General features: G+C 41.5%; 1 non-coding gene across 1 annotated transcript; it reads right to left on the reverse strand.

Annotated features, from left to right (window-relative positions):
• Positions 1–740: 740 nt before the first annotated feature.
• TRNAD-GUC (transfer RNA aspartic acid (anticodon GUC)) lies at positions 741–812 on the reverse strand. Its single transcript has one exon. It is a non-coding gene; the product is annotated as a tRNA-Asp (tRNA).
• Between the last annotated feature and the right edge of the window lie 17,835 nt (positions 813–18,647).

The following is an 18,647-nucleotide window of genomic DNA, read 5'->3' on the forward strand; positions in this document are numbered from 1 at the left end:
ATCCTCCACAGCGATCCTCCATGGAAGAAAACATCGCTGTATGGAAATTCCAAAAAAGCAAGAGATATAATCATAACGAGGACAGCAAGGACAAAAAGAGACATAAACAAAAAGTACCTGATATACTCAAGCAGCTCATTTAAGCCTAAAATGTTATTAGTATAAAATATTGTTATTAGTATAAAACATATTTGATCCATACAGGAAATATGAGAAGCCATGCAAATCGAAGCCATGGTCAACCAATCACACAGGAAAAATTCATTTGGTGCAGAAAAGTCTTAGATCTGGATGTAATGAAAGTGAGCGCTGGATTATTAATGAAAGCAACAGGTTTGAGCTACTTTCCATCAATGATTTAGGGGTCCACAATGTGCTCTAAATATGTTCCTGGTATATGAATGAATGATTGAGATTATAAAGTCTATAACATTAGAAATAGTTCCAAAAAATTTAATTATTTTTTTAATTTTAACACAAACGGATTTTACAGGCCCACAGCAGCTTATTCAGGACCTTAATTGATAATGTGAGGCACAGGTGAGGACCTTAATTAACAGCGTCTGGATAAAATTCCAATACAAAAAGGATTTTCCAGTTCCACAGTAGCTAACTATGTTAATAGCTAGTTTTATAAGAGGCTGGACTGTGGATTTGTTATTTTAACCCTATTGTTTTTCACATGAGTACAGCCGTCGATGGCAGTTGAACAGGCGTTAACATAAAGGCAAAATATTTAACGCCGTTGCCGGGGATCGAACCCGGGTCACCCGCGTGACAGGCGGGAATACTCACCACTATACTACAACGACCGGATGGATATCTTTCCAAACATTCGAATCACATAATATATCCAATCAAACCCCGACCTCTCAACTTATATTGATAGGGATAGGTGCAACTCGACTGCAACAGCCGAGAGTCGAGCAGGGATTTATACGTTGGCAAGGTATCATTCTAGCGATAGCCCACTGGCTTAAGTATTTAAAATAAATCTCATTTTATTTTTCTCGAGTTATGTCAGAATTTCAATCCGGTTAATGATTTTATATAATCTTTTTCATTGCCTATCAAACGATCCTAATTCGTTAACTACATTATTTCTGGTGTCATCGTGTGTTCTATCACAAGGGGATTGGGATGGAGTCGATTTGTCAAATGGTTGATTTTTTAAGGGAAATGATAAGGATCTCGATTCATGTTTCAACTATATTATTTCTAGTGTCATTGTGTGTTTTATTACAAGGGGATTGGGATGGAGTCGATTTGTCAAATTATCGACTTTTTAAGAGAATGACAAGGATCTCGATTCATGCCTCAACTACATTATTTCTAGTGTCATCGTGTGTTTTATCAGAAGGGGATTGGGATGGAGTCGATTTGTCAATTTGTTGACTTTTGAAGGGAAATGACAGGATCTCGATTCATGCCTCTTGCCATTTCTCATAGTACAAGTATTATACTCTACATGTATTTTCTTTTATTATGAATATTGTTATATTAATGTAATGATTTATAGATTGAAAGTTTCCCTTGGGAACCATCATTTGAAAAGACCATTGATGGTTTCACTAGACCACTTTGGATTCATGGATTAGAAAGAATTTTCAAGAGAAATCAAGCATAGATGTTAGAATGGGAAATCATCAATAGAATTTGAATATCAACATAAAGATATTTGTCATAAGAAATTTGAAATAAAATTATTCCCACAACCTTTACCAAGGCATAACTTTACTTTGAAGTTGCTTAGACTAGTTGCAGCTTCACAATAACTTCACCCTAAGATTTCCCCCCTTGAGATGATCCAAGGGCTAACCAAGAGCTAAAAGCTTATAAACTTTGAAGAAAATGTCATTAATTTTAAGGATTAAAATAGATCATATAACAACCCATTAGGGTTACTAACTCAAGTGTTTAGGACTTACAATGATAATGTCGCCCACATCAGTTTGAATCTTAGCTAACCTTATTCAATATGGTTTGCAAACTATCATATCGAGTGATCAGATTGGATCACTATATAATTTTTCATTCATATCGATGCTTTTAGAGTGAAATTTTGAAGGAAACAACTTACAAGAGTAGTTTTATTGACAGGACATAGTTTAGAGAATTGGATTATGAAACCCTCAATGACGGGTCTAAGGCCTTAAATGAATTTTTTGGGGGCTAAAAATTTCCCTTTTGAATGTTAGGCCTTGTGACATTGTACTACACTCAAATACCTTTCAAATGGTGCAAGAATTGTGTCAATCAGAGTTCTGATGCAAACGTTATGCCTCTCTGAAGTTGACTTATTGTGATTAACCACTATAATTCGAGAGGATGTCATGTCAGCCCTCGTTAATCATTCAAAAGGTGATACTCACATGGGCACTATGAAGAAAATTCCAGAAGAGTTAAAGTTGTAACTCTAGTTGAGAGTTAAAGGAGTAAAACTTAACCCCTAGTTGGCTATCAGTTTGTATTCTAACCATGCCACTGGGAGGAAAGGGCGTTACATTCTATTTGTTTGCATTTTGTTCCATAGTAAAGCAAATTAGTTGAGTGTGGATAGAGAGAGAGCATAAAAAAGGGGGTTTGTATTTTGTAGCAGCGCATGGGCCACATATCTCAAGTAACTCCATAAGGAATGCATTCTCCTTTGTATTTACATCATTTCCATTATAGACAAAAGAGAGCATATCAAACTCATCTTCTAGTTGATTTTTCTCCTAAAAGTGTTCTCAAAGCATATCGTGGTGTTCATTGTGGTTTGTGATTGCTTGTCTTTACCAATTCTCTATTTTATGCATTTTACCGGTTGCTTGTATAAATGACAAAATCAATAATAAAATATATATAATCTAAAAGAATTAACCCTCCATAGTATATATTTAAGTTTATTTTAATAGATTTGTTGTGACGAACTATCTAATGGAATATCCACGATAATTTACATATTATTAAGTTAGGGGAAATTTTCTTATCAACAATGATATATGATTCTTGGTAGCAAAAATGACATTATGTTATATTTATCAATTCCCCCTAGCAAAAAAATGAAATAAATCATAAAACATAGATTAAAACATATTTTAAGTTAATCAAGCATTAAAAATATAATAAACATAATTAATATAATACATATATAAATATGTAATAAATAAACTATATCTCTAAAAGTTGTGATAATTAAATAGTATTTATAGCAATGTTAGTAGTTGTAGCAATGCTCATAATTATTTTATTTAATATATTTTATTTAATATATTTTCTTTAGATTGCAGCTTACAAGATGCTGGCACAAGGGGTGTTTCCCGAATCCTAACAGCAACTCAGACATTGGCGGTGCAATTCCCAGTAATACCGACAACTTTATCTTTGTTATGGATCCTTCACACAACGGTCCCTGGACTCTTTCCCATTTTTACTGGGATTCTCTTCTCTGTGGCTCTCATTGTTTTTTTTTTTTTTTCTGGGTAAAGGCTACTTCTATATATTAAGAAAGGAAAAATATGTACATAGTTTACATCAGCCGAGGAGGACAAAGCCACCCTCTAACAAAAACACCTGACAACGATGAAGACGGACTTTCAGACCACAGAGCCGACATAACCAAAATGTCCAGATGGGCTTCTAGGACCCCATATTGTTCCAAATTGCCAAAAAGAGACAAGTGAAGTTTCCTGACCCTGACTTGTGACAGATTACCCTTATAGAGATGATAACAAAAAACTGAACAAGGTGAACAAAGACATGGCCTTTAGACATGAACAGGAAAGCAAAGACCTCAGGAAACACCTTTGAACCAAATCAGATAGGGTGACTGGGCTATCCAGGAGGCTTCCTCTCCACATTGCTAGGCTGGTCAAGCCAGATGACCGAATCCTCCGCGTCCTGCTGCTGGTCGTCCGAGTCCGGGTGGACCGAGTCCTGGCTGTCGCATCTGTACTGATCACGGTCCCGCAGAGGCAGAATTTCTTGAACAGAGACATCCCGGAGATTGTCTTCCAGATCAGGAGCCGGTTGAGGCGGGTCTGCTGGAACATCAGCAGCCAACGGACAAGCCATGCGGTGGACTGTACCATTCATGTCTCCCAATAAGATTTCGCTTCCCTGAAGGCCAGCGGAAGCAGAAGCAGGGGAAGACCAAGAAGGCCTGATCGGGGCCGCCTCAGTGAGATACACTGAGAGATTAACAATAACATCTGTCTGCAGGTCCCTTCCAGGAATTCGAAGGCGAAAAGACTGATAGGAATTCTGCCCAAACAGAAACTCTTCATCCGAACTGGTAGACGAGGGGTAACGGGCCGCCATGGGAGCTATGGGATGCGGCTCCTCCTCATCCCTTACGACTGGCACACCAGACCGTCCGCCTCGGCGCGGCACACCCCTCCTCCGCATGATCGTATCCAGCTGAAGCACCTGCCGCTTATGCTCCACTTCACCAATGAACATTGGTAGCAGAGTGTTCTGCTCTCCGCGCCTACAGACAAATATTCTCTGGGGATTGCAGGGGGGGGGGGGCAGTTTGGTTAAATAAACCGGCCCCTTCAACACGCAAATACGGCATACCTCCCACCATAACTCCCCAATTTCTCGAGACAGGAGCAAACACATTCGGCTTCAATGCCCACCCTGCAACGCTCTGCCGCACCTTACCTCTGCCTGCCTTCAACATTAAATGAGAATCAAACTCCATCGCTGTCGAGTACCTGGAGATCTTCTCGGCCCTGTCAACAAGTGTTGAGATGCGGGGAGCCTTTATGGCACGTATAATCACCCGCATCCGGGTGTATTCTTTCCATTTGATCTATGTCCTTAGAAATTATCTCTTTCAATTGAATCTGTTGTTCTCTGGAAGGTAAGCAATCTATTGGTCCTTCGAAGTGATTGTTTTTTGCCTCCACTCCAAAGTTGGCCAGTAGGTCCGCCAGCCTATTTCCTTCTCTTCTAGTGTGCTTAAACATGATGGCCTGGTTCTGAGAGAGCCAGTAATTCAGAGACTCTAACCTGTGAGCCATCCTCCAGCTGCGACTTACTTTGTGGACTGGCGATCCATTTTGAAGTTTTGTAGCTATTCTTATCAGGATCTGCGAGTCTCCTTCAATGATGAGAGGGAAGAGTTTTTTCCTGTGAGCAAGAATAATGCCTCTCCAAAGCCCTTCCAGTTCCGCAGAATTGTTTGTGTCCCATCCTATTGATCCCAGAAAGATAATGATGGGAGTACCTGTGTGATCTCTGAACGCACCTCCATAGCCAGCTTGACCTGGGTTTCCCTTAGAAGCACCATCGAAGTTTAGTTTGATCATGCTGGAAGTAGGAGGGTTCCATGCTCTTGATTCCTGGTTGGGGCTAATAGTTCTGCCGTTGATGTTTGAAGGGGGGTTTATCCTCATTTGCCAGTTGTCCCAGACCGCTTTTTCAGATGGTAGGGAGGGAAAATCATCGGGATACCAATTCTTGAGAGAGAGAGTTTCCATTAAATTTTGATGAAAGTTATTCCACAATTTATCTGGCGGCATTGATTTGTCTTTAAAGATCCTCCTATTACGTTCTTTCCAGATATTCCACATCAAAAGCCCTGGGATGAGTTGCCATAAAGCTGAGAGCAGAGAGCTTTGGTAAGGAGTATGGCCTCCTTTGTTGATGGTTTCTTTGAGATCATGCTGTGCTCTGCGCTCATTTTGGCAGCGGAATGCTATCTTTTCCCACAGGATTTTGCTTACTGAACAGTTCTGCATGAGATGGAGAGCTGTTTCTTCCTCCTGTCTACACATATGACATATGGATGGACCTGCGAAGCTTCTTTTTCTCAGGTTATCCCATGTTAGGATTCTATTGTGACAGAGTAGCCAGATGAAAGTTGATACCTTTGGCCAGTTTGATTTATACCAGACTTTGTCCCAGAGGCCGCTTTTAGTAATCTGATTTTGGATGATGATGTGATATGCTTCTTTGGTGGAAAACGTGCCTTTTTCTCCGTAGCCCCATCGTAATATATCTTCTTCCTCTGAAATTTTTATTGGCCTTTTTTGTAATTCATTTTCTAGGTGCTGTAGTTCCGGCTCCGAACTGTGGGTGAGTATTTGATTGGCTTCTTTCCATTTACGATGTTGCTGTCCAGTATCCTCTGTCCAGAAGTCTTTTACCTTTGCGTGCTGTCTTATTCCCCTTTCCTCGTTGAGGAAGTCCTGAAGAGTGTCTGTCATTTGCTGCCAGGAGTCACTCCAGAAACGTGCCGATCTTCTGTTCTTTATCTCCCAGAAGCAGTGATCTTGAATTAGAGATCTGTGTAGAATGGCAGCATTCCAAATTGCTGAACCAGCACTAGTTTCCGTCATTCGAAGTCTCTCTTCCACTAGTAGATTGCTAGCATATTTGGCTGTCCAGAGGGAAGCCCAAGGGGTGCTGGGAAAGGCTAGCCATCGCCACCAGATTTTAGCTCCCATTGCTTTATTATTGTGTTCTGGATCTCTGAGTCCGATTCCACCTGTGTATTTGGGAAGGCAAACTTTCTCCCATTTTATTAGCGCCCATTTTCTATTTTGTCCAGAGCCTCCCCATAGAAATCTCCTTTGGAGGTTCTTGATTTCTTTGAGGACCCATTTGGGAGCAGCAAGAATGGAAAAAAGGTAAAGCGGCATAGAATTAAGGACAGCTTTGATTAGAACTATTCTACTTGCCATATTTAGTGAACGATGAGTCCATAGGAGAAGACGGGCTTCTAGTGGCTCTCATTGTTAATCTCCCAAACAAGTTTTTGTTTTTGGCAGGGCGGGGGGGCATTTGGCTTTTGGCGGGGGGTGGGGTGAGGTGGGTGGGGGGGGGGGATTTGGTATCACATCAACAACAAAGCATACATCATAGGTTCACTAAGTTGGAGGAGGAGCCGGAAATTAGGTTTGTGAAGAAGTTGGAGGATGAGCTGGAAATTCGCATGAAAGGAGCTAGAAACTAAGGTTAAGACAGTTGCATCTGAGACTTTGGCGAAGCAAGCATGCATCAATGGAGGGCTAATACATAATGAATGGAACAAGAAAGGAAATAGGTGTGTGGAGCATAACTAAGAAGTTTGATACAGAGAGAATGGTCCTAAGGGTTTGGGGCGATAGAGAAATGGTCGGAGAAATGCTCATGATGTGAAAGTTGACAGGGGCAGAGCTAAGTAAGCCATAATTTAAAATAATAAGCATTACTCGATGAGGCATTGGTCTAGAAACTTCTCCCCAGTCTTATTCTCTGTTGGGAGGAGCCGCAACATGAATAGATGGAAATGATGCCTGATTGCTGTGAGAATGGCTAGAGAACAATGACTTGGAGGCAGAGTAACACATCAGGAGATTGGCAGAGAATGCTCTATACATTACGGTTGTTAGAAATAGCCACGGATAAGGTTGCGGGAATGCAAGATATGAGGAGGATAAGTCAAAAAGGCCATAGAGAGGCACAATTGACAGATTTTTGAGTAAGGCCTACTGCCCTTTAATACAATTGTTGGAATTCACATGAAAATACACAAAGTATAGATAAGTGTGTCTTGCATTATATTCACATGATATACATATGTATGTTTTATGATATTTGGTTTCATATATTCCTTATGATTTGACTTTTCAATTTTACTTGTGGTTTCTCATCTTCCATACAAGTGAATATTCTAAATTTACATAATCTGTAAGGATTATGATTCCAACAAGAGTGAACACCTTTTGGAAAAGTCCAAGAATATATCATATCCATGTATTTTCTAAAAGTTCAAATTACTCCATAGAAATGACTTTAAATAAAATTGGTTTGAAAGTTATAGCAATCACTTTGGTTATAATTTTAAAATTGGATTTATCTAGCAAAATAGGTCCAAAACAATTAAAAAAAAGAGCACTATTATTTTTAGAAACAAGGGCCAAATCATTCCATAGAAATTACTTCAAATAAAATTGGTTTGAAATTTATAGCAATCACTTTTTTTATAATTTTAAATTTGGGATTATCTAGTAAAATAGGTCTAAAACCATTAAAAAAAGAGGATTATCATTTTTAGAAACAAGGGCCTAAAAAGTGTAGTTTAGAGATCCAAGTACCTTCACTGAGAGTCTTGATTCTTCCACCAAATCTTAAAGTCATCTTCCAATATATTGTAAAAACCTTGAAAAAAATCAAGGCCTAGAGCTTTTACCCCTTTGAAATAAGAAAATTACTTATGGTACCTCCTCCTTGGAAACCTTTGCACTCAATTCCTTTGGCATTTCTTGCTCCATGAATATAGGTAAGTGTTATGAGATTCAAATAATATCTATAATATTTTATCTATATAGTTTTATAAAGCTAGTTACGTAAGTTCACCCCTTTTGCAACTATCTCGTTAAAAGTTGTAGTCCTACTACCATCATAGTTTGGTGTTTCCCAAATAATATTCATATTATTCCTTCCTTTAGCATAATTATTACTAAAAAAATAGTGTTCTCGTCTCCTTGGACCAATGAGACTACTTTACTCTTCAATCTCCATTTGGGCTCTTGGTTTAGAATATTCATTCTTTCCTATATTCCAAAGCTTTTACTACAACTTTATCCTCCTTTATAAAAACACCATTGCATTTATTTTCAAAACAAACCAACAATTTGATCATCAACCTCAGTGATGTCTTTCTAAGAAGTGTTTTATTTTTGTTAACTCATTGTAACTTTTTAATATATTTGCACACTATTACTAAACTTAAGCATTGTTGATTTCTCACTATTCAAGATAAACCTTCTCCATTATTTATTAACTAGATTTGCAAAATTTTCACCCTTCAGCGAGTAAGAATGGAACTTGAATGACCCCATGAGCTTCTTATCATCTTTATCAATTTTTTAAAGTATAGGCACATGGTTATAGACACCCTTTGAACCAATCCAACTTTTAAGCTTTGTTTCCCTTCCTGTGATAGATTAAAAAAATAAAAAATGATCAAATATTTTTGATTGCTTATTTCCTCTATGTGGGAACTAGTTTAATTAGGTCAAAGTCACAAAGGTTTGTCTCCTCCATTTTTTCTAATAGAAATGTAGCCAAAGGGTCCATCTTGATGGATTCCCCCAAGATTTTTTTCTTGCCTTAAAACAAGTTCCAATTCCCACCTATGATGACATTTTCCCTCCTTATGATTTATAACCCGAAAAACTCTTTCCAACATTAATGCCTATTAGTACATGGACCATAAATACAAATGAGAAAATCATCACTAACTCTAGATAAACCAATTTTATCTATATCCCTAGGTTAAGAAGTGTTGAGTTCGAAAATATGAACGATTGGTTCCATCCTATCACTAGTCGATCAAATTTACACATGGCATCATATGTAACAAATGACTAATCCTTCATTATAGAAGATAACAAATTTTATATTATCTCACCTTATATCATAATTTCTTGAATCAATATCACATTATGTACATAAATTAGACAATTTATTGTGTTTTTGATGGAGAGCACCTAAACCCCTAATATTTAATGATAAAACCATAATTTTCTAACTATGCCAAGGCCTAACCTAGCTCTAAGGGCTCCATATATGATTTTTCATTTTGCTTCAATATTTCCCTCTCTACTTTTTCTTATGCAATGGAAAAAAATACCTTCATCCTAAGGGTATATTGCTCAAAGCCTGACCTAAAGTGTAGCCCTAGCCTTCCTTTTATATTAACCACCTCATGCTCACACCATCTATGGTTTCTCTGGAGCATAAATGATTCCTTCTATTCGTTCCTATAGTTAAGTCACTACTTTGAAGCTTTGGTTTATGTTACATGTCAATTTGTTGCCATGATTGCTGGCTTGAAAGGGCCAGACCCAGGTTCGGAGTTAATTAGCCAAACAAATCTCTACACTACAGGCCCTTTCAGTAATAGCCCGCGGTGCGCGGACTGAAGTCTCACTCAAAGCAGTATGGGGGGATGTTGGAACCAAGTTTCTACACCCTGGAGATGTCTGAGGGGTCGATTTAGTCCAACTATGCCTACCTTCGCGCACGTTACTTTGCACATTGTTTTGACCTGCAATACCTTCGGGATCTGTTAGTATCGCCTTTCACGCAGCCCTAACCAGGGGCTAAGAGGCTTCCTCGCTGCTAGGGCAGTGATCTGCACTATTTCCCCAAGTTACACCGTGTATCTTACTTATCTTCTTGCAATTGTTAGTTATCTTTGCGTAAACAAATACTTATCTCACATTTACTTAATCAACACAATCATATAAGTTTGTGCACCATATAAACAGTGAAAATGCAATTCATACCCAATATAATCAAAGCATAAAGACATGAAATAGATACACATAATTAATGTGAAAGTTCTCTTTATTAATGTTTCAATGGTTACAGACTCGACTCACGGACTTAGCTGCAGACTACTAGGCCTCTGCGCACTCAGCTGCAGAGCCTTCTCCTACTCTATGACCCAAAGACTCGACTCTACACTTCAAACAAGACTCAATTCTCCATCCTTAGATCCCATTCTCCTTCACTTCTTTCTTTTACAACTTAGAGCCTCGCTCTATTTATAAAATCCCATGGTCCGCGAACCATGGGTAGATCTCTAAAGCTGACATTACATTACAAAATTAAGGGCAGACAACCCTATGATTCATGTACAAATTTCGCACTCCGTGCCCACAAAATGCAGAGTCTTTACATCGGATTTACATCTTTTGACCAAAATCTGGGCTTTAAGCCCCAAAACTTCCCTTGGGGGATCCTGCGCCCAACAGGCCCCCAACACAACATCATGACTCACCCTCCAGTCACTCTGTTGGTTCGGATATCCTCGCGTGGAGACCTCCCAACTCTGCCTGGACTGTTGCAAGATCGACAGCGCACTGAGCAGCTGCTTGTTGCACTTCTTAGATGCGCTGTTCAGAGACTGTTGTAGCTGAACTGCTTCCCTGAACCTGTTTATAGTCCCACACCTCCTTTCAGTTGCCTGGAGCACTAAGACTGTGCTTTTGTCAGCTAGTCAGATAGTCGGGCCACCCGTGTATGGCTTCAACCGACTGCCATTCACTTTTCCTGGGAAAGGTTCTCCATTTAACTTTACCAACTGCACCGCGCCTCCATCTGTGACCTCCTTAATAACATACGATCCCAACCAATGCATTCCGAGTTTTCCCGAGAATTTATCAAACTTACTATCATACAGTAACACCAAATCATTCACCTTGAAGGTGCGCAACTTAATATGTCGATCGTGCCAGGCCTTTTCGCGCTGCTTTTGTACCTGTTGGTGAAAGCCAGCCAAAAATCATTCTTCCTCGAGTTCCTCCAACTGCGTGAGCCTCTCCTCCAGGGCTTCGCAGTTTGTCATACCTGTGAACGTTGCTATGTGTAGACTGGGCACGATGTATTCCATCGGTATTACGACTTCCACTCCATAGACCAGTCGGAAAGGTGTCTATCCCGTCAGTTTCTTGCATGTCGTCCTATAAGCCCATAATATTGCGGTTACACGCAGGTCCCAATCACTTCACTACGCATTGCATACCTTGGTTAGTGTAGTCTCCAGTACTTTCTTAAATGCTTCTACTGTCCCGTTAGCTTGTGGGTGATACGATGTGCTTTTCTAATGATAGACCTGAAATTCTTCTGTTAGCGCGCTAATCGTCTCGTTTAGGAAATGTGTACCACGATCACTCATCAAGATCTTTGGGCATCCAAATCGTCTCAATACATGCTCAAACAGAAACTTTGGGACCATTGCGGCCATGCAATCTTTTACCGGCTGCGCTTTTGCCCAACGAGTCAGGTACTCTGTTGCAGTGATAAAATATCTCGCGCATATTTTTCCATGAGGTTTGATAGGTCCTATGAAGTCAATCACCCACTTTTCAAACGGATGCAATTTCATTTGTCGATTCAAAGGCATCTCATCCCTCCACGATGGTTTACTTGTTACTTGACATACATCACAGACCTTGCAATGTGCTTTTGAATCCTGATGAAGGGTCGGCCACCACAACCATGCGCGGAGAATCTTCTGGGCAGTCGCTCTTCCTGCATAATGTCCTCCCACAGTGCCCCATGAGCATCCACGAGGATATTGCTTCGTTCAAATTCAGGTACATACCTTCGCAGTGTCTCATCATTCCCCATCTTATATAGGTTCCCTGCAATGACAGAGAAATCTGCCGTGCGCACCACTAGTTCCTTCTTCTTTTGGACAGAGTATCCTTTGGGCACAATCCCAGTCGTGAGAAAGTGAATTATATCTTCAAATTTTATATGCGCACAGCAAAGAGTTGCGGGTCGGGTAATCCTTCCTCCAGACTAGTAGGTTCCTCTCCTGTCTCAATGCGCGACAGGTGATCTGATCTCACGTTCAATCATCCAGGTTTAACAAAAAATTCAAAGTCATATTCTTGGAACAATAAAATCCATCTGCATATGTGTCCCCCCAACACAGGCTTATTGACCAAGTACTTCAGCGTGGAATGATCTCTATACATCTTAAAGTGACCTCCCAGCAAGTAGTGTCGATACTTCTGGAGCGCATACACCATAGCCAGTCCCTCGCGTCAGTGGTGGAATAGTTATTTTCTGTTTTAGACAATCTGCGACTCATGAACACGATAGGGTGATCCAAGCTCTCTCCACCATCCTATGTTAGTACCGCTCCCAGCGCTATACATGATGCGTCAACATGGACATGAAACTCTTTGTCCCAGTTTGGGAAGACAAGAATCAGTGCAGTGACCATCTTTTCCTTCAATATATCCAGGCTTTTCTTGCAGTCATTGTTCCAACAGAATGTAACATCCTTCTTCAACAGTTTCTCCATCGGCGCAGTGATTTGGGCATAACTTTTGATAAACTTTTTGTAGTACCCTTTATGTCGCAGCATAGCACGCAACTGTTTCACACTTTGCAGCGCTTCCAAATTCAGAATCACTGCAATCTTCGCGAGATCTACCGTCAGTCCCTATCTGCAAACCACATGTCCCAGTAGGTTCCCAAAAGGAACAAGAAACACACACTTCTTGAGGTTAAGCGCAATTTTGTATCTTCAGAAGGTATCCAACATCAAGCGTAAGCTCGCTACATGGCACTTAACCAGCCCAAATACAGTCCAATCATCAAAATAAACCTCCAAGAACTTATGAATATATTCCTTGAATGTTGCAACAACCACACACGAAAAGATGGCCGACGCATTCTTTAATTCAAACGACATGACAATGTATTGAAAGCAACCCCACTCGGTCGCGAAGGTTGTCTTGCTCCTAACCTCCGCACGATTTTGATCTGATGGTACCCTGAGAACCCATTAGTGAAAGAATATTCTTCCTGCCCACCGACATTGTCCAACACCTCATCTGTGAACAGAGTTGTGAATGTATCATGCACACAAGCGTCATTCAATTTTCTGAGATCCACACATATTCTTATCTCATCCTTCTGCTTCTTTTCCTACACCACCATTGGACTTACCCAATCGGATTCTTCCACCGGCTCAATGATTCTTGCTGCGAGCATTTTGTCTAGTTCTACGTGGACCTTCTCCTTGTATTTTGGATTTAAGCGGTAAGGCCTCTACTTAACTAGCTTCGCGTCGGGCTTTAACATGATCCTCATCATTCCTAAATCTCTGATGATTCCCTTTAACTCTGTAAACTTGGTCGGGAATAAGTCCTGGTACTTGCGGAGTAACTCAGCGACCTTATCCACCATCGCATTGTCCCAGTAGTCGCCAAGATTTGCAAACTTAGGTTCGGCCTCCGTACCAATGTTCACCTGCTTCATTTTTACTAGCATGGTTATGTCAGGGTTCTCAATTTGTGGTCCTTGAACCTCACGATGGCCTTTTGTCTCTGGAATGCTAAGATTCCTCAGATCCTCATCCTCCTCTTCAGTAGTTGCATTATAACATTCTAGCGCGCAACTTAACTGAGTAGCCCATTCAGGTTGACTCAGTGCTAAAGGTTCCTGCGGTATCCTAAAGATGGTTGTTTTTATCTCTTGTAACACTTCATCAATATTGTCCCTCCATCCATCCTCAAAACTGAATGTCAGCATGAACCCTTCGCGTAGGATATCCCATTCCCCTGTCCCATGGCGGAGCTCCGTCTCTATATACCAATTCATGGGTATAACATCTAGGGTATGACAGAACAGGTGCACCCACTCAGGTTATGGCTCTTCTCCATAGACCTTCGTCCACTTGGCCAAGTGTGCGATCGAATCATCTGTCCATCATACTTGTTTGTTAGTCACATTTAGGCTTCCCAAAATGCGTGCGCATCATCCTTCTACATTCGCGCTAGTCATCAAAGCTCCCTTTATGCGTACCCCACCACCTCGCGAGCGTAGCACGCAGTATCCAATTCAAGGCCTGGAAGCGTTGCTTTTCCGACACCTCCCTTTCAAATTTGTCCAAGAAGGCATCTACCTCACTTAACCCATCATAAGTAGGTAGCTCTCTTACTTTTGTCGGTACGCAGTGCAACGACCTTGTCATCATATTACAATTTAGTGTAGTCACCTCATGTAACCTGTTCTACCATCGCTCTATCTCCTCATCAGAATCTGACATACTGGAGCTTTGGCGCTCCCATGAGATCTGTCTGTCCGCGGTGGGATTTACCCAATCTTGCTCTTGCACGGTTATTTTGTAGATGTAGTCCAAATCATCGTCACTTTCATAGTCGCGCACCGGCTCTGTATAGCGCGATCCTTCAGCAGGGTCCAAGGGTATAACTACACACGGAGACTTCTTCTCAAAAATCATCTTATGCTTCTTCAGATTAATCACCTTGTTCATGTTAATGACCCAATCAATCCTAAGAGCACAGCGTAGGGATTGTTGTCATCAACAATCTCTATCACTTCAAAGTCTGCGAGCGCGCTCGCTCCCTCAATATCCACAGCGAGTCCCTGCAATCGCCCCATGGGTATTATCTTTTGCTGGTTCACCATTCGCAGCTGAATAGTAGACCATTGTAGTGTAGGTCTCCCCATTTGATCCCATGTCTGCTTCGGCAGAACATTCACATCCGAACCTAAATTCAGAATTACTTGGTCCATTTCATGTTCTCCAATTTGTGCGGTTAACCTCATTTCTCTTCCTGTCCTCGTCTTATGCTTTCCAGTCTTCCAAACTGCGCGCGGTTCTCCTGGCGCTGTCCCAGCGCATCTGTTAATGAGTTACTCTAATCCCTTTACAACTTCCATGAAGGTTTCCCAAGTGCGCTCCAAATCAAACTCTGCTTCTTTTGTCGGAGCTTTGCGAACCCAAGTACTATCTTCGAGTTGTTTTCCTTTGTCATATCCCATCACGATTCCACTTTGGAGAACAATGTTCACATTTGGATCTTCCAGCTCAAACCTCATCATCTACAGGTTCTGAGTCGGGGGAGGCGGTAGTGCTCCTTTGTCACGTATCCTAGCTATCAACGTAGGACAATCTTCCATCTCATGATCAAACAAAGTACAATACAGACATGATGGATGCGTTGGGTTCGTACAATCGTAGGCATAATGTCATGCCCCTTCGCAATTGTAGCATATCAGCTGTTCGCGACCTCTTCCAGGTCCTCCTCCACCTCGGCCTCGTCCGCGCCCCTGAAATCTTGTTCGCACCACTCCTGCATTCAAGTCTAGGGGTCGCAATTCGGCTTGAACTCTGTAGGTGGGAGTTCTATCCATCATCAACTCATAACTCCTACAAGTGTACTCATCGTGTCCCACCGACCTACAAAATTTACAAAACAATTGTTGCGAGTTTTGTGTGTACTTTTGTAAAAAATGGTAGTTGTCCATAGCATGCTTTCCATCGATTTAACAAATCGCGCACCATAAAGCAAGCACCGCACTAGCTCATGCTTGTGATTTTGGCCTTAATGGCATTGGTCCTCCTCCCGCGAGGTAATTCGTGAACACCAGGCAATGGTCCTTATTGTGACCCTGACCCTTGCATTTTACGCACCACACCTCTTCATGCACCTCTGGTCAAGCGGTTTTGTCCTGTTTTAGACTCTGCATCTCAAGGCATAAGTATTTCAACTGCATGTGGATCTATTGAACTCCCAAGTTAGGATCCTACATCGGGGTCTCATGGAGCCTCATCGTGATCTCTAAGGCCTCTGCCTGAGTCGTTAACTTCTGCTACGATAGCGCACTCCTTAAATGTGGCGTTAGCGATGCTACAAACCATTCACGATGTTGTCCATCCGTCAGATTCATATTAGCTTCGTGAATCGTACACTTCAACCTCTTATCCAACTCTCAAGGAGTCTCACCTGGTATCATCGTGATTTCTTTGAATCCAATGGTCGACTGTGCTTCATACTTCGACCTGCTAAATTCCTTGTTTAGTGTTGCTTAGATATCTTTGATTCCTACATTTGGATTATCATTAGAATGCTTAATATACCAGGTCAGCGCGCGGTCCTGCAGGGCGCTAACCGGTGTCGCCTTCTTTATATTGTCATCTAAAACTCCTTGCACTTCCCATACGGCTCTTATGACGAACCAAAATTGGTCCAGATCCTCATTTCCCACTACCTTGAACACATGCAACTTTATCATGCTTGCCATATTGACTCGCGGTGGTGGCGGAGGTGGTACGGGTGAAGATGGAGGTGATCGTGGTGAAGCTGGTGGCAGTGAGGGTGGGGGTGGTATGTGCGGAATCCTCTACCTTACCAAATGGATCACACTTTGCAAAGAGACCTTCGCGAGCTCTTCCTCGTCCCCTTAAGGAGGTGAAATCAAAGGGCTATTCTCTAGTCCCTTACTTCCTTCGTTTTTGTAGTTTTTTCTGCTTTGCGTAGCTCCGAACATCAAGGTAATTGCATAAGCCTCTTTTCACACAATAGCATTTTAATCCAAGTATTCAGACATTTTACGTACTTACCTCACGGTCCTTTGAGGAAGCATCGCTCTACCTTTCTATAGCTGACTGAAGTGTCTACCGCGAACTCAGTAATGAATCCTCCTATAATTCAATTGAGCCAGTGATCATCAGCGCGGGTGATCTTGTCCTCCGATGCTTCCAACCTTCGCACTAACTGTGGGGTCCACACAATAGGATTATCGAGTTTCCACCTTCCCTGGCTATCTGCTAGCTTTGCAATCCACTCGTACAGCTCAATAGGAAAAGACACGAAGAATATTTCGTGGATCTCTGTGTACAGGTAGCAATCTAACCACTCTGCTTTTGTCAGTCGCGGGTTCCTATTCTCCTGCGCTGCGAACTCATAAATCTTCCTATCCAACCAACCTTCAATTTCCTTCTTAGTTGGATTCCAATGATACGATATCAAACATCTATATGCAGATTCTGATCCCCGCAACAGAACCATTTGTTGGCTTGAGGGGGCCTGACCCAGGTTCAGAGTTAATTAGCCAAACAAATCCCTACACTACTAGCCCTTTCGGTAATAGCCCGCGGTGCATGGACTGAAGTCTCACCTGAAGCAGTATGGGGGGATGCTAGAACCAAGTTTCCACACCATGGAGATGTCTGAGGGGTTGATTTAGTCCAACTATGCCTACCTTCGTGCATGTTACTTTGCGCATCATTCTGACCTACAATACCTTTGCGATGTGTTAGGATCGCCTTTCGCGAGCCCTAACCAGGGGTTGAGAGGATTCCTCGCTGCTAGGGCAACGATTTGCGCTATTTCCCCAAGTTACACCACATATCTTACTTATCTTCTTGCAATTGTTAGTTATCTTTGCGTAAACAAATACTTATCTCACATTTACTTAATCAACACAATCACATAAGCTCGCGCACCATATAAATAGTGAAAATGCAATTCATACCCAGTATACTCAAAGCATAAAAACATGAAATAGATACATAGAATTAATGCGAAACCTCTCTTTATTAATGCTTCAATGGCTACAGACTCGACTCACCCTGCGCACTCAGCTACAGGTGTCCGCGCACTCAACTGCAGACTACTAGGCCTCTGCGCACTCAGCTACGGACTACTAGGCCTCTGCACACTCAGCTGCAAAGCCTTCTCCTACTCTACGACCCAAAGACTCGACTCTACACTTTAGACAAGAATCAATTCTCCATCCTTAGATCCCCTTCTCCTTCACTTCTTTCTTTTACAACTTAGAGCCTCGCTCTATTTATACAATCCCATGGTCCGCAGACCATGGGTAGATCTCTAAAGTCGACATTACATTACAAAATTAAGGGTGGACAACCCTATGACTCATGTACAAACTTTGCGCTTCGCACCCACAAAATGTGGAGTCTTTACATCAGATTTACATCTTTTGACCAAAATCTGGGTTTTAAGCCCCAAAACATCCCTTGGGGGATCCTGCGCCCAACAATGACACCTAATCAGTTTAAGGATATTTTTACCATCCGTGAACATGTTGAAACCAACTCCCTTAGAAGTCAAGCAACTCAATATATGTTGAAATATATGAGAAATTTGGGTCAAATAGCTCTCACACCTCGTTAAGTTCCACCTGCGTCGATTTCTTTAGAGTTTCTCGTGCATGCACTGAAATTGACTCTAAGAACAGCACAGAGTTGCACTCTGTCTGTAACTAAAATCCCGCGCAGGTGAATTCTAGAAAGTAAAAATAAAAAGTACATTCTAGAAACATAGTTGGCTAACTATTTCCCAACTGAAAGCTTCCAAGTGACGACTATT

Source organism: Pinus tabuliformis, chromosome J (genome assembly GCF_031772625.1).
Source record: "Pinus tabuliformis cultivar Carrire ecotype Pingquan chromosome J, CPIR1, whole genome shotgun sequence".
NCBI classification, from domain to species: domain Eukaryota; kingdom Viridiplantae; phylum Streptophyta; class Pinopsida; order Pinales; family Pinaceae; genus Pinus; species Pinus tabuliformis.